The sequence below is a fragment of the Crotalus tigris genome, unplaced genomic scaffold (genome assembly GCF_016545835.1).
Source record: "Crotalus tigris isolate CLP2741 ecotype Arizona unplaced genomic scaffold, ASM1654583v1 scf7180000017916.3911339, whole genome shotgun sequence".
Classification (NCBI taxonomy): domain Eukaryota; kingdom Metazoa; phylum Chordata; class Lepidosauria; order Squamata; family Viperidae; genus Crotalus; species Crotalus tigris.
In genome coordinates this window covers 1,841,734-1,859,648 of record NW_024096718.1, presented here as the reverse complement: position 1 = coordinate 1,859,648, position 17,915 = coordinate 1,841,734, and the positions used below count along the sequence as shown (strand labels likewise).

At 37.4% G+C, this 17,915-nt stretch overlaps 1 pseudogene; it reads left to right on the top strand.

Annotated features, from left to right (window-relative positions):
- The first annotated feature begins 5,167 nt into the window (after window positions 1–5,167).
- LOC120308451 lies at window positions 5,168–8,793 on the top strand (annotated as a pseudogene).
- Window positions 8,794–17,915: the final 9,122 nt, after the last annotated feature.

The following is a 17,915-nucleotide window of genomic DNA, read 5'->3' as shown; positions in this document are numbered from 1 at the left end:
ACTATACCCCCACCCTTCCATAGACGGAAGCGGCAATTTAATTTTTATGGGGGAAAGAAATATACTGAAATGAAATTAATATTACAGTCTGAGTAAATCTGAAAATTAAGAAAACCATTAAGATTTTACATCTGAAAGAGTTTTGATGAAATTATAAAAAACCAATTCTTTGTTTGAAAAGTTTGAAAATGAATAACTAGTAACATCTAGTGGAGGATTAGAGTATAGAACAACAGCAACACTGACTCAGAAATTGGCAAGATGCCCAGAAACAAAGAATAATCTGTTCCCTTCAACCTTAGTGACTTTCAGCCAAATAGAAAACAGTTGGGAACAAGGAAAGAAAACATACAGGGCCATCTACTACAGACTGAGAATTATATTTGTTTTAAAAACTGCTGACTTTCTGGGATTATAAATATTTAGTGAGCTGTGATCTTTAAGCTTAAGAATTGTCTGCCTGAAAAAAAAACTTTGACTGTTGGCTAATCTTCTAGGGGGGAATTTTATTGGATAGTCAAATATTCTGGACTGCAACTTTGGCTGGTAGATAAATTGTAAGACCCCCAAACAGAAGAACTGTTATAAAATACTGCTTTCAGTGGTGCTTTGATAATTGGAAACACGTTGGATTATAAAAAACTATATAGAAAGATAAAAACTATATAAGATTTTGTTGTTTGGACTTTAAGACAGGCTGGTTTAAAAGGCTAAACACAGAGAATATGGTACCGGTAAAAAAAACATCTGGAAGGGGGAGATAAAATGGATGTTGAATACCTATCTAAAAGTAGCAGGAAACTATATCTAATATTCCCTCTGAAGAACCCAGCATGGAATATCAGAGATCTGCAGGAGCAATACATCAAGACAAGGCAAATATTTCCAAGAGGAAATGTATGCAATGCTGCAACAGATTCAAATTTCAAATAATGATGAGATTAAAAACAACTTTGATGGCATAAATAAGCATGGTTGAATGCGGAAAAAGAATAGATAAATTATGGATATAAAGGGGTCTCACAGTAAGAGTGATAAGACATGTAAGTAATATAGCAATTTCTATACTATAATAAATGTAAAAATATTGGGATGGTGCACATGAATGAAAAGGTTGGATATTTAAAGGTTATTAACTTTTGGGAAATTATGACTGATAAGAATGGTTTGAATACAGAGGGGAAATTAAGCTGAAAAATAAATCTTGAAAACAGGACTTATAGTGACTTAACAAGATGACTTTAATAAACATAATTGAAATATAAATTGATAAGAAAAGATGCTATATGCTGATGTTACTATTATTTGTATAAACACAAGAAAAAGGTTTATATTTAACTTTATATGTATTGAATTTTAAGAATAATACTTGCTTAATTTTAACAAAAGGAAAATATTGTTGGATAAAGAGAAAATCAAAGAAATATATCATTAATTAATATATTGATTACGGAACTATAGAAATTAAGTATTATTGATTGTTTTTTAAACATATGAATGCAGACAGCATGCTGTTTACTAAGCACTAAAGGATATTATTGTAAAAAATTAATAAAATATATTTTAAAAAAAGAATACAAGAGGAGACAATAAATGGGATCTTTTTTCCTCTCTTTTTCATTATGTTAGACAATGGAGCTCTCTAATTAAGATGAATAGTAGGACATTCAGGATAGATAAAAGGAGGTAACTCTTCACATAGCATTTTGTTAAATTTGAAAACTTGCCAAGATTAATTTTTTAAAAATGTATCTTTTAAGATTGGTGCTTATTGTCATTTCAGTTTCAATCATTTTATAAGATTATTAGGTTAATTTATAAAAACTGAGGGTATCATTAGAAGTATGTTACTTTATTATTAGAAAATTTTAAAAAATCAGATATGAAAATATTGAACTTCTGAAAATATAAATGCAGTTGAATTATACTATGAAACTAAACACAAGCAGTTCTCTGTTTTGATGCAGGAAAATAAACTATAATGTAAGTTCTAAACCAGTTTTTTTAAAACAATTTAAAAATCAAAGAACAAATCCCTGAACCTTCAAAAACTAGAAAGTCCTGCCTACAAATATCATGCAAACTGATACATTTTGCAACTTTGCCCCTAAAATGTTATACTTTCTGGCTATGGAAATGTTGCCTACTCTTGTCTTAAATCTTCATTCTTCATGACAGGAAGTTGCTTTGCTATAAAGTTAAAATACTGATCTGATCATCTTGAGAGAAAACCAAGATACAAATCAATGTATTGTTTAACAGCTAGTATAGCCTGGATGAAAAGAGTATGAACTAGGTCAAGAAAAACAAAGCAAACAATTTTATATCGTTTGGTCTTCAGACTGATTAGATATGGTACTGGAATTAAAACAGTTGTGTACCATACAGATGTGTTGCCAACATAATACTTTGAAATTCCTTTAGAAGTCTATGAATAATAAATTTCAATCTATGAATTTTTCAATTACTTTGTCTTATCTCTTTACCTACCACTTCTTGAGATCTTTCTCTTGGACCCAGCATAACTAGGACTACCAGATCTGGGCTGCAAAAATCCATCTATCCACTGAATGACAGCAAAAGATGCAGAAGATGTTCCTTGCTATTATCTGGATATCTGCAGCCCAGATCTTGCACTGGTCTAATGCATGTGACAAAGAAATAAATTCCTTCCTGAATATGTGGTTGGATAGCCTCTTGGTGTTTTTTGTTATAGAAAAATGGAGAAATGAAACTTGAGGTACTCTTGCCAAGAGTGAGAAATATTAAGGGGCTCTGGTTTTGGATGATTGCCCCTGCTATTTGTCATAGCAGAAGTCCTTTTCTTGATTATGAATCTCACTTTGAATTTCTAAATATAGTGAAGCTACTGATGTCCAGTTTGATTTTCAGGTCCCTATATTATAATAACAGCTCAAAGGGAAAATATATTATGAGATTACAAAGCAGAAAGCAAAGTTGACTTTTTAAAATAACCCACATTGTCTGCTTTATGGTCTGATACATTTGGCATGGACAGTTCCTAACACTAGCTACTTAGGACAATGGGTTTGTCCTCATCTTTCTGAGTTCAGCTGTATATTTAGTCTCTGAATGTTGTTGTTTTTTAAACAATAGAATTCCTTCAAAATGGGATGATAGCTAAAACTAACATTTATTTTTGTATATTAAAGCATTCCAATTTCAGTTTGTTTTAACATGTATACCTTCAAGCAATGTTTTTTCAAGTTCCAAAAATGAAGAATTAGGGCAATTTGTCTGCAGCAAGACATAAATAAGGAACAATGCAGCTTCAGAAATAGTAGAGGGCCTGCTTTTTGTAATATTTTATATTCATATATGTCTAAACAAACATTTTTATCTATAAGTTTCATTTTCTCAGGCTCACTTTAAAAGCTAACTGAAAAGGATTATATTTGTAGGAGGCTTGAAGCACTTCCTAAAAATCATTTTTGAAAGATGTAGAGTCCTGATTTTTTTATATATGTGTATAAATTTCAAGGTATACTTATATCCAAGGTTTGGGTTGTTGGCCAGGCAAGTTCTAGGAGTTGTATTTCCAGCACATCTGAGAACACCAGCTTAGGTAAGAATAGTTTAGGTATTAACTCAGTTCTCAGACTTTCTTTTATACAGATTAGAAGCAATATTGCATTCATTTTTCATGTTTATCCATTTCATGCTGAAGTGCTAAAGACAAAATAGAATGGTGATCTTGATACCATGATTCCACTTTCCCAGAGTCCTAAAGTTTGAAACAGATGAAACATAATATCAGTGTATTAAGATTCATTTGTCTGTGAGATGGAAGGCATATAAATATAAATAAATAAATAAATATCAAAATGGAACCAATTAAAACCTAGCTAACCTTCACCCCACTGAGTTGTTGGGTATAATTAGCAAGATGTATTCTGAACACCTGCATGGAAAATATCTAGATTGGATAGTGAAGGATGCTATCTCAATAGGAACAAGCCAGATCTAGGAAAGGTCATTTGAAATTTATAATAATAATAATAAAGTTGGAAGGGACCTTGGAGGTCATTGAGTTCAACCCCCTGCTCAGGCAGGAACCCTACCCCATTTCAGACAAATGGCTGTCCAGTCTCTTCTTAAATACTTCCAGTGTTGGAGCATTCACCACTTCTGGAGGCAGGTTGTTCCATTGGTTAATTGTTCTAACTGTCAGGAAGTTTCTCCTTAGTTCTAAGTTGCTTCTCTTCTTGATCAGTTTCCATCCATTGCTTCTCATCCTGCCTTCAGGCACCTTGGAGAATAGCTTGACTCCCTCTTCTTTGTGGCAGCCTTTGAGATATTGGAACACTAAATCACCTATGATTGTTCCATTAAGTGGCCTTTATTGACCTAAAGGCAGCTTTAATTCAATCCCTGGAGTCAGGCTCTGGGGGGAATTGGCTGGCTCTTTCTTTGATTGATGCTGCAGTTTCTTTTCATGAAATCACATGAAAAAACAGTGCAATGAGTCTCCGATATGAAGCTTCAGAGTACTTGTCACCTATAATTTATGTTCAAATGTTAAGTGATAGACCTATCTTCATCCTTCTATATGCTGACAGTGCTGCAATCTTTTCTTTAATATGTGGGCCTGAAATGGAGCCTTTGTGCCCTGGCCCAATATTGCAGTGAGGAGCAGCTAGCTATTAACTAAAATATCATTAAAGTAGTTATTGTTATGTATTGATATCAAGACTTAATGTGTTTTAATTTAAACGTGTCTCCAACTGTTTTGTAGGGAAAAGTTAAGTTTAAGTTTGAGCAGGAAAATACTGTTTGATTTGATTGGTCACCACCTAGAGGCGGAAAGTATAAATAGCTGTCATTTTGTCAGTAAACCAGTTCTGTTTCTGCTGTAATAAATCGTGTTGTATTAAACCGGTCTGGTTAATGCCTCCAAAAACCCACTACACAATAGTGGCGACGAAGGTGGGATCTTGCTGAAGGAGAGAAATGATGCTTTCTAGAGTTGAAGTCACTGGATGTTAGACCAAGCACCAAAGCCCTGGTAGGACCATGTCCCCATGCTGTCTGCCAGTAAGCCACATTGAAGGCACAGTGTCCTGAGGGATCCGTCCCCAGGATCTAGGCAGTTCATCTCCTATCACAGCAAGAGAGGCAGAGTCCAGGACCTCACCAAACGATTACCATGGCCAAGCTTGGCAGACTAAATGAGTTTGATGTCTCCCATCCAGAACAATGGAGCTCTTACATCTCCAGGGTAGACAACTACTTGCGGACCAACCAGGTTAGAGAAGATGACTTGAAAGCGGCTACTCTGCTCTGCATGTGTGGACAAGCTATGTTCGACATCACTGAGAATCTGGTAGCACCAGCAAGCATCGAATCAGTAACCTATGTAGACTTAAAGAGGAGGCTAAAAGAGCACTTTGAGCCAAAGCTGTCCGTAATCGCTTGGCATCACGCATTCGAACAATGGAAGCAAAAGTCAAGAGAATCAGTAGCTGAGTTCATGGCAGCACTTCGTCAAGCTTCACGCTACTGTGAATTCCCTGACTTGGAAGATCATCTAAGAGACAGATGTGTGTGGACTGTTGAACAGAGAGTTGCAGCAGCACCTATTTGCCAAGGAGAATCTGACATTCCAAGATGCTCTGAAAAAAGTTATGGCAGATGAAGCTGCCGGTGGAGCAGTGACAGCTCTCTGGCTTCAGAAAACACACTCCAGCCCCACAGCAATACATCAGGAGACCATTGAGAGACTGGGTGAACCAGAAGAAGTCGATGGGATCGACTGACTCCAAAAAGAGCCATTTAGACTGCATCGTGCAACAGAACAATCAATCCTTCCTCTGAACTGCGCGAGCTGCGGTGGACAACATAAAAGAACTGAGTGCAGGTTTTGCACAGCATTGTGCTGTGCCTGTGGGAAGCAAGGCCACATCGCCAGGGTCTGTAGAGGTCACCAGAAAGAAGCTAGCCCTGCAGACATACCTCAGAAAGGTAGATGGGCCCTGGGACAGAACACGGTTGGATATTGTTCAGGGAGGAGAAGTATTCAGCCGACGGAGCCCAACGCCCCGTCAAAGAAAAGTTAAGACTTCAAGTTAAACTTCAAGGGGTCCCATGTTCTATGGAGCTAGACACCGGGTCAGCTCTATCAATCATTTCATACAAGACTTTTGATTATATTTGTAGACAAGGCAAGAGGCGAGTTCAACTCAAACTGTCAAGCCTTATTCTGACTGATTTTCAAAATTGCCATGTGTCTGTTAGGGGTGAAGCCACTGTAAGGGTCAAATTCAAAGAGTTTGAGAGTCCCCTCAGCATGGTAGTCATCGATGGACAGCGCACCAGTCTCATCGGATTAGACTGGTTTGAAGCCCTGGGCATCCATGTAATGGGCATCCATCACACATAAGAAACTGACCTGGCAGCAGTATGCCAACAGTATGCTGATGTGTTCAGTTCTGACATAGGAAAATACAGAGAGGCGCCCATTTCCCTAAATCTTGACCCGACAGTCATTCCAATGAGAATTAAACCATGCAGAGTGCCCTTCACGTTAAAACCAAAGATTGATGCGGAGCTGGACAAACTAGTGCAACAGGGAGTGCTCCAACCCATGGACAATAGCCTGTGGGAGACTCTCATAGTGACCCAAGTGAAGCCTAATGGGACGTCCGCATCTGTGCAGACTACAAGTGCACAATAAGTGCACTTATCCAATTCCAGTGGTAAGCCACATTCTAGCCTCGCTCCAAGGAGGCCACCTGTTTGCCAAGCTAGACCTTGCACAAGCATACCAACAGCTGCCAGATGATGCTGCCACCACAGAAGTGCAGACCAGCATCACCCACAGACGGGCATTCTGAGTACGCTGCCTGCAGTTCGGGGTAAGTGTAGCCCCCGGTTTGTTCCAAAGCATTATGGAACGGACACTGAAAAATATACCTGGCGTCTGCCCCTATTTTGATTACGTCCTGATTGCAGGAGAATCAGCGGCAGTCCTAGCTGAATGTCTCAGGGCAGTGCTTCAAAGTTTCCATGAGGCAGGTTAAAGTTAAAAAGGGGCAAGTGTCAAATTGGCGTGAACTGGAATTCCAGATAGATGCTGCTGGGATCCATCCATCTGATGCTAAGCTTGAAGCCATTCAACTAGACCCCTGATGTAAATCTAAGGGGGAGCTGCAGGCATTCTTAGGACTATTAAACCTTTACCACTCATTTTTGCCACACAAAGCAGCATTGGCAGAGCCACTCCACTGTCTGCTAGACAAAAAAACACCTTGGGTGTGGACAAACAACCACAAAAAGACATTCAAAGCAATCAAATCACTGCTATCTTTGAGCTCTATGTTAGCTCACTTTAACGAGAAACTTCCAGGGACATTAGCCTGTGATGCCTCACCTTATGGCATTGGGGCAGTGTTAAGCCGTCAAATGCAAGATAGTCGTGAAGCTCCTATTGCTTACTACTCTAGGACATTATCACCAGCCGAGAGGAACTATGCTCAAATTGACAAAGAAGCTCTCGCTATTGTCGCAGGAATTAAGAAGTTCCATGACTTCTTTACAGTTTTTACAGATCACAAGCCACTGCGACCCTTTACAGTTTTTACAGATCACAAGCCACTGCTTGGACTTTTTACAGCTGACAAGCAGACTCTGCAGATCCTGTCACCAAGGATGCTGCAATGGTCAATCTTTATGACTGCCTAGTCATACAGGCTAGTCCATAAGCCTGGCAAGGAAATGGGCCATGCTGATGCACTCAGCTGACTGCCTCTGCCACATACAGATCCAGATCCAGCCCCAGCAGTTCATATCCTGGCAATCGAGAATCTTCCAGAGACACCCCTACATGCGGGAGATGTGGCTGCTGAAATTGCCACTGACAGAACACTCAGCCGCGTTCTCAACTGGGTGTTGAGGGGATGGCCAGAAAACAGACCAGGTCCAGAGTTTCAGCACTATACATGCAGAAAAGATGAGCTGTCAGCCCACAAAGGTTGTGTGCTGTGGGGAAGCAGTGTAATTGTTCCGCCCAAATTGCAAGCCAGAGTGTTAGAATCTCTGCATAAGGGACATCCAGGTATCGTAAGAATGAAAGCACTTGCAAGAAGTTACTTGTGATGGCCTGGCCTGGACAAGGACATTGAGGCTCAAGTAAGGAGCTGTCAGGTCTGCCAAGAGACCCATCCAGAAATGCCCCAGGCACCTGTGCACTGCTGGGAGACCACGTAAGCCCCTTGGCCTCGCATGCACATTGACTTTGTGGGTCCATTTCAGGGACAGGTATTCCTCATTGTTGTGGACAGTTATTCAAAATGGTTAGAGGTAGTACCTGTCCAATCTATGACTACTGCCAGGGTCATCCAGGAACTGCGACAGCTATTTGCCACACATGGACTGCAAGATGTTATTGTGTCTGACAACAGGGCACAATTCATAGCTACAGAATTCCAGTCATTCCTTAATGCTAACATGATTAGACACACCATTTTGGCTCCATTCCATCCAGCTACCAACGGCCAGGCTGAATGGATGGTAAGGTCCACTAAAGAATCCTTTAAAAGACTGACTAAGGGAGACTGGAATCATCACCTGGCAAACTTCCTTTTATGCCAGCACACAACTCCAAGCAGCACAATGGGACGCAGCCCAGCTGAACTAAGGTTGGGACGTCGGCTCACAACAAAGCTAGACTGCCTCCACCCTGACAGGATAGCTGCTGAAATGGCGCAACCCAAGCATCCCAGGAATCTACAGTTGGGTGAGCATGTTTGGGCTAGGAACTATGGGCAAACATAGTTATGAAAGTGTCAGGGCCACTATCGAATGAGGTGGCTCTGGATGATGGCCATGTGATCCGTTGCCACATTGACCTGTTGCAGCATCGGCAGACCAAACAGAGCTCAGAAATAGAATTAGAAGAGACTGTAGATACTCCAGGTGAAGCTGCTATTCCAGCATTGCCCACACCTGCCGAGACTGTGCTTAAAGAGACACCAAGGATCTGTGTACTGCCTCTGCTGTCAAATGACTCGGATACACATAGCGGCACAGGTATATTGCCGTCAAATGACTCAAATGACTATTGCGGCACAGGTCTACCCGGTGCAGACAACCAACAAGTTGAGATGGAAATCCAAACAGCTTTGCGGCGTTCCAGCAGAACTCGCAACCCACTGGTCTACCTCAAAGACTATGTGTATCAAGTATACAAAGAGTCACTTTATCCAGGGGAAAGGGGTGTTATGTATTAATATCAAGAGTTAATGTGTTTTAATTTAAACGTGTCTCCAACTGTTTTGGAGGGGAAAGTTAAGTTTAAGTTTGAGTGGGAAAATACCATTTGATTTGATTGGTTGCTGCCTAGAGGCGGCATGTCGGTTAAGCCAGTTCTGTTTCTGCTGTAATAAATTGTGTTGTATTAAACCAGTCTGGTTAATGCCTCTAAAAACCTACTACACAATAGTTATCTTTTCTGAAAGGCCTGTTATTCATAACTACTCCTAGAATATTAATGGTTCTGGCATCAATCACATTAAAGTCTTTAAACATGGGTTTATATTTCTAACCATCAATCAACCGTAGTAGGGAGGTCAAGAGAGGACTCAAAAACTCTCACATACAGTTTTTCTGATCATAACTGCAACCAACACTTCCTTGCTCTTACAAAAATATTCAGAATCAAGATCATCATATACTTGCTTTACAGTCACAAATTTGCAACTGTAGAGACTAAATTCCAAATAAGGCAGTACTATCTAAATTCCTGAGAACTGTATTCTAAATGTCCTACTGTGTATCATTGCCCTTACTGAAACTAAAATCTGGTCTAATCTCCAGAAATCCATATGCAGTTTTTGGTGACTGAAATGCTGATTTAAATGGCTGGGGGGGGGCGAGTTTGGAACACTTTAGCCTTCTTGGTCCCGTAAGACAATGTTATGCCTTCATGGGACACTCATAGGTTTAGAGTCTACTGATCATTAGCCAAAGGCTACAATTACAGTATATTTATTGAGATTGGCTATAATGACACACTCTTGTTAATCTGATGATGCTGTACTTCTCCTTTGTATGGTTTAGTGAACTAGGGAAATGTTTGCCTGAGTCACTTCAAAATGTTATCTCACATTTTTGTATTTTAAAAATGTTCAACCCCTTTTGCCTAGATATTGATTCCTGTATTGAGATGACCTTCTCTGTTCTCTTGGCCTGGCCCTGAAAAACTATGTATTAATTAAAACAAAGGGCGCTTAGTATCCAGAACAACTTAAATAGAATGCCACCCACATTTGTAGTGGACCTGTTTGGGAGACCATTCTCCTATGCTAAGCATTAAGAAAATATTGTCTGCCAGTCTTATGGAAGATTTACCTTCACATGCTACTGTATAATGTTTTGCCATCTTCATTATTAGAAACTAGATTTAATAACTTCCCTGCACAAGAAGAACTCTGGCCATGCTTGTGGAAGAAATGGAAGCAGTTTCTCATGTGCTTTTGTGCTGGCCCTTCTACATAGAATGGCATGTTGATTTAATAACTCCTCTTCTATCCAGGCTTTATGCCAGCTCAGGGAGTAAAGTACTCTTGCACATCAGCTGATACCAGATTCATTGCAATTGGGTTTTTTTCCTATCAAATGTTCAATCATTGAATAATTTTGTGTAATTTTTGTGATATTTGTATTGATTTAATTATACATTTGACTTAATCTGATCATTAAATTAAATTAAATTTGACTTGTTTACAGCAAAGACAGAGCAGCCCCTTAAATAATAAATAAATTATACTGTTTATTAAATCGAAATGTATTTTCTTTTCTCACGTCTGAGAAACTAAGATTATATCTGAATTAGATGTTAGTACAAAATACCATGATAAATCTTAGTGATTAATTCTTTCCCTAAGAATACATTTACCATTTTAGAAGACAATAAAATGCAAGCACAGAGAGGCAGAATAAAACTGTCTTGAATGGTATTGTTGAAGCAATTTCACTGTTATATTTTTCTAGATTCAAAGCAATAACCATAGATTTGATATTCAGTGAGATAAAGGTTGTGTTTGGAGTTACAGAAATAGCTTTTCTCTTTCCCTAAAGGAATGAAGTCACCCAAAATAACTTCTTGTACTTCTAAACTCTGCATTATGTAGCTGAATAGCTGTAATGATCTCTGAAGGAGTTTTAATTGAAAAAAAGTAAAAGAAAGGTAGATATAAACTGAAAGCAAATATTGTATGGTGCAGAGAAAAAGGGATGAAATAAAACTAAATAGAGGAAGGGGAAATCCCTTAGTGTTTCTTTGGTTCTGCATGTTATAGAAATATTTAATATACAGTTGGCCATTAAATACTGCAATAAGACAAATTTTACAAGCAAAATAATGTGAAAGATTATTAGATTTTTTCTAAAAAAAATTCTATGTACAAATATACAGAAAGTGCATTAAGAACATCCCCAAAAACATTCACAGAATATCTTTTATAGAAAAAACTCTTAAAATATGTTGCATTGGCTTTACAAAAATTGATCCTTTATTTATTTATTTATTTATTGTATATTCCATCTCATGTGAAATGACTCTGGATGGTGTACAATAGTAAAAATATTAAATACTTTGTAGAAAAAAATGGTACTTGTTTACTAACTGCTAATATTAGTTGGACATTTAGATATAGTAGTAATATGTTCAGTACATACAGTATATGAATCCATCCAATTAGGGATCAATATGGCAGATGAAATTCGAATGTGTGTGTTTATATACAATATACACAGACATACACATATACATATACACTTCTGTAAAGGATTTAAAAGTAACTATATACCCACCAAACTGAGCTCTTTCAGATTCCATGAACAAGAATTAAATTTAGGTGAGGCAGTCTTGTGATTAAATAAGGAGTATAAAATATCACCTACACAGCCAAAGTGAAAAAATGCTCAAAACACTAACTTTGCTTGCAGATATTTAAGCACACAGTCGAATTAACCTCAATGAATCCCTAAATGAAAAGAAGATGACATAACTTCTACATGAACTATTTCTCTAAATTTGAGTGCATGCTTATTATTTCTCTAAAGTTGTTTTCAGAAAACTGAATATGGCATGTGCAAATGTTTGGAATTCCTTTGAATCAGTATTTTGTTAACATTTTGGCAAAAATAGCAGCTTCCACCTGCTTTTTGTAGTCAATTAACAGTCTGTTTCTTGCTCTTATAGTGTGCTCTTGGATCACCTTGCATACACTGCATGTCTGAGATACCTCCACAGGTTTCCAATAATATTCAGAGCTGGAGACCATGGAAGCCATAGCAAGAATAGCAATAGTCATAGCATTTAGACTTATATACCGCTTCACAGTGCTTTACAGCCCTCTAAGCAGTTTACAGAGTCAGCATATTGTCCCCAACAGTCTGGGTACTTGTTTTACTGAAGGATGGAAGGATGGAAGGCTGAGTCAACTTTGAGCCGATGAGAATCAAACTCCTGGCTCTGGGCAAAGTTAGCCTGAAATACTGCAATTTAGCCACTATGCCACCACAGGAGTTTTTCTAGTCTGTAATTACTTTAGTTTGATTTGGACATTCAGACTAGTCTTCTGCTGAAATATCCAATCCCTCCTTGATTTGATTTGAGTTTTGATTTGATTTTTTTCAGTTGCTGAAGGATATGTTGATTCTTAACTAAATTTATTATTTTTTTAACCACACAATGTTTCTTATGCAACAACTGCAAATCATAGAGCTTTAAGATTAATCTTTACTAGATTTTTTCCTTCAAATTCTTCATTTTTTTCTCAAAATGAACCTTTCATGGTCTAAAATTCAACCTTTGTTTCGTTAATTAAAGGTCATCAAGATTTTCTATTAAATACTTCAGGTGATGATTTCTGTGATGAAGATGAGAGAAAGGTTTCCTTTGGACACATCTCTTGAACAGATTATTTTATATCCTCCACTATACTGTGGATAACTATTTGAATGTCAGCTAAAATTTACAGCGTATCATTTGCAGTGGCCCATTTTTTTTTCAGATATGATCAGATTTCAAACAATTTTAGCAGATGATTTTTTTCCCCATAGTCAGAGAAGCTAATGTCTACTCTAATGTAATATTATTAGATTGCTAATTAGCATTCTTGATATGCATTTAAAAATACTAAAATGAACATCTAGAGCCTTTTTGAATGTGAAAACAGCTTTTGATACTGTCAAAGTTCCGATCGACAGAGACAAATAAAGCAGAACTCCGAGGCTTGCAAATTCCTCAAAGAATATGTTTATTGATACAGAGTATGGTACTTAAAAAGTGAAACCAAGTCTGAAGAGATGCATAACAATTCCCCAATACAAAGTTAAGAAATCCCACCCCCAAAACTATGCAAGCAACTACATTTCGCCACTCAGCTTGTTGGCGGGCTTCTCATGAAATGCCCAGCCTGCAGTCTTGGGAGCAGCCGATGACCTTGGTTCCCATGAGAGAAAGTCCGAGAGGAAAAGTCTGTTTTACTTAGCACACCTGGCAAACCCCTTCCTCCGTGCTATGTGGCAACTAGGAATGAGAAGGAAAAAGATGGCTGCAACCATGCTCATTCTAAAGTTGACAGATATATTTAGTAAAAATATTTGATTAAGTTTGGATTGCCTTCTTTTAATAATGGGAACCATATTATTAGCTCTGCAAGATAGTTCAGAAATACTTTAATGTAAGGTTACCTTAATAGAATCTTGCAAGACTGAAAGTATTTTTCCCCTTTGTTATCTTTCACTCTCTGGACAATAGGGAAGAATATAAATATATATAAAACATATTTTTTATATTTAAACAACAACAAAAAAAGATGTTGACACTCTATAAAAAAAGATGTTGAGACTTTGGAAAAAGTGCAGAGAAGAGCAACAAAATGATTAGGGGGCAGAAGGCTAAATCATACAAAGAATGGTTAAAGGAATTGGATCTGTCTAGTCTAATGAAAAGAAGGACTAGGGGAGACAAGATAGGAGTGTTCCAATATTTGAGGGGCTCCTACAAAGCCAAGGGGGTCAAGCTATTTTCCAAACACCAAAAGGCAAGACAAGAAGCAATGGATGGAAACTAACCAAGGACAGAAGCAACCTAGAACTAAAGAGAAATTTTCTAATGATGAGAGAATCAATCAATGGAACAGCTTGCCTTTAGAAGTTGTGGGTGCTCCATCACTGGAGGCTTTCAAAAAGAGACTTGACAACCATTTGGCATTTAGGAAAACACTCAAAACATGTTCCTTCTAACAGGCTTGGGGAAATCTCAAGAAAAAGAGGATTCTGCAAGACAATTACACTGTGTATAGGATGCTGGTCCATTTTCCCCTGGTCTTATCTATCTATCTATCTATCTATCTATCTATCTATCTATCTATCTATCTATCCATCCATCTATCATCTATCTATCTATCTATCTATCTATCTATCTATCTATCTATCTATCTATCTATCTATCTACCTATCCAGTGCTTTTATTGTAAAAAAAAGGGGGGGGGCGGAACTCACACACATTATACAACCCACCTTGCTTACCCTACAAGGTTCTATCCAAAAAAGGTGCTGGAACTCCGTTCTGGGCATTCTATGATAAAAAAAAGCCATCTGTCTGTCTGTCTGTCTGTCTGTCTGTCTGTCTATCTACCTACCTACCTACCTACCTACCTACCTACCTACCCACCCACCCACCCACCTACCTACCTACCTACCTACCTACCTATCTATCTATCTATCTATCTATCTGACATGGACAGCTATATAAATTTAATAAATTAATAATACTTAAATAAGATGCCTTGTAGTATTCATAAAAGAACTTATTTATCTCCTCTTATTTTTAATTAGATATTGGAACCAGACAAATAGAAGACATTATGGGTATAATTGTATCTGGAGTATTATATACCCAGGATACAATAGTGCTTTATTTCTGTGCTTGAAAATACATCCATTGATTCAATCAATAATATCATGAAAACAGTGTTTATGCAGAGGTATCTGTGCCAAACAGCAGTGATACCAAAATTATAGCACACACACAATGACATAATGATTACATCATTGTGCTCAATTTATCATTGATTGTCATTTTGGACTCATTGTTGGTTATGGCAGATGTCTGACTTTGCATTAGTTCATAACATAGAATGATATTATTTATTTCCTTAAACTGTTAAAAATATTAATTTAAGAGTATACTTTTTCTGACATTTAGTTTTCAAATTACTGCAGTGTTTAACAGTCCTAATCTATTAAAGGAGTATTTTAATTTTCACCTTCTTATCCTGATGAATCTGGAATAACTTACTGAAAGTCTCTGAATGAAACTGTTGCCATTCTTTATTTCCATGAAATAGTCTTTATGCCTTTAATGAAAGAATGACAGAAATTCAATAGCCACAGATTCAATTGTTGTCTCTTCTTTCACTGCACCTTTTGAATTCTACCTGCTACATAACAACATTAAGGGAAAAAAGACTGCACAAGGAAGAAAAGTGATAGCTTACCATAGGTGTGGAGTGTTCAGTAACCTTTTGTAAAAGAGTATTCAATTGTAATAAGTCATTTGGGTTAAATGCATGAGCGCAACTGCAGCAGAAACTTGAGCTAGAAAAGTGAAAGAAATTTGGTGGTCCTACTTTTTTCCTATTTCTTACCTGGGATGAACAAACAAACAAAGCCCAAATTGTACGCTTCATGGCAATGGTACAATTGCGAGTTGTTGATTCTGATGACTTTGCTGTTACATTTAGCTTGAGAAGAGCTGTTCTTTTATGCTAGCAAGTTTTTCATATACAATTCAAGGACACCAAGTCAGTTAAACTGATAGTCTGCCATGCACCAGAAAAAAAAGGCAATTAACCAAAGAACGTTATTGAAGAGCTGATCATTCCTGTGTAAGACATATTTAAGATCTTTCTTTGTGGTCGGTTGAACTAGTCAAGAAGAGACCTACAAAGATAAAATAAAGTAGAATAAGCTTTAGAGAATTCCAGGATAACATAGAGCAAGTGTCAAAGGGTTGGGAGAATAAGGAAATTATTGAAAGGGAAAATTATTGATTTATTTTTCAGTTTTTCTTTGTCCCTTCTCACAAAATAGAAATGCTACAGGAGGAGGCAACCCTTATGGTTCTGACTTCTGACTCCATTTTCTCTTTTCTTCTCAGTTTTCAAATTTACTTCTTTCAATGATTTGTCTGTTTGAAATAGAGATAGTATAACAAAATATTGTATAATTTCCCCAATTTTTTGCAGAGAGAAGATGACATAGTCTTGTTTCTCAGCAACTGGACAAGTATTACATATGTCTTTTAGATGTCCATTTAAAGTAGTTACTGAACTGCATGATAAAAGATTCTACACAGATTTGCTCTAAAATATTAAATGTCTAATTCTTGAATTCTGAGCATTAAAAAGGAAAATGAAAAGCTCACTAGTTCATGCATACATTACACACACACACAGACATACACAAAGAATATTACATTTAAATTTGGGCATACACTTTATATAAACACCCCTAGTGTAGTAGCCCCTAACCTGATCATACACACTACTGGTCTGGTCTGCATATACTTGTTTTATTTATTTTATCTGTTGAAAAGTACCTACAGAATAGCTTATATAGTATGTGCTCATATTTTTTAAAAAATAGAATTAAACATCACATTTATTCATTTCTGAGCAATCAACAGCTACTATGCATTTTAACATGCACAGTGGTTGCATGTTAAATCATATTAAGTTTGATTTTCACCATTATTTTATAAAAGAAAGATGGAACATGAGTTATGGTTCTTTCTCATCTTTTCCATTCAACCATCATCATCATCATCATCATCAAGTTGGAAGGGACCTTGGAGGTCATCGAGTCCAACCCCCTGCTCAGGCAGGAACCCTACACCATTTCGGACAAATGGCTGCCCAGTCTCTTCTTAAAAACTTCCAGTGTTGGAGCATTCACTACTACTGGAGGCAGGTTGTTCCATTGGTTAATTGTTCTAACTGTCAGGAAGTTTCTCCTTAGTTCTAGGTTGCTTCTCTCCTTGATCAGTTTCCATCCGTTGCTTCTTGTCCTGCCTTCAGGCGCCTTGGAGAATAGCTTGACTCCCTCTTCTTTATGGCAGCTCCTGAGATACTGGAACACTGCTATCATGTCCCTCCTCATCCTTCTCTTTGTTAAACTAGACATACCCAATTCCAGCAACCGTTCCTCATATGTTTTAGCCTCCAGTCCCCTAATCATCTTTGTTGCTCTTCTCTGTACTCTTTCTAGAATCTCAGAATCTATTTACATCGTGGTGACCAAAACTGGATAAGTATTCCAAGTGTGGCCTTACCAAGGCATTCTAAAGTGGTATTAATACTTCACAAGATCTTGATTCTATCCCTCTGTTAATGCAGCCCAGCACCATGTTGGCTTTTTTGGCAGCTGCAGCACACTGCTGGCTCATATTTAAGTGATTGTCCACTGGGACTCCAAGATCCCTCTCACAGTTATTACTGTTGAGCAAGGTACCCCCAATACTATACCTGTACATTTGGTTTTTCTTGCCTAAATGTAGAACCTTACTTTTTTCACCACTGAATGTCGCTCTATCAGATTATATTTTAATAGCCTATCTTTATATAGAGAAAAATGCTTTTGCAGATTAGCATAATAAGCACATTCTGTAAATCTTGTATCTTGACAACATTCTCAGAATACTTTTTATTATGCAATCAATGTGAACAAATCTATTAAACCATGCTGATTTGAAATAAAGCAATACCTAATGGTATGTGAGCAGTTTAAAAGAGCTTGAATTTTGGAATTATTAGCTCAGATGCCAAACTTTCTCTCAACAACAACAACAACAATAATACACAAATATAATTATTTGTCCTACT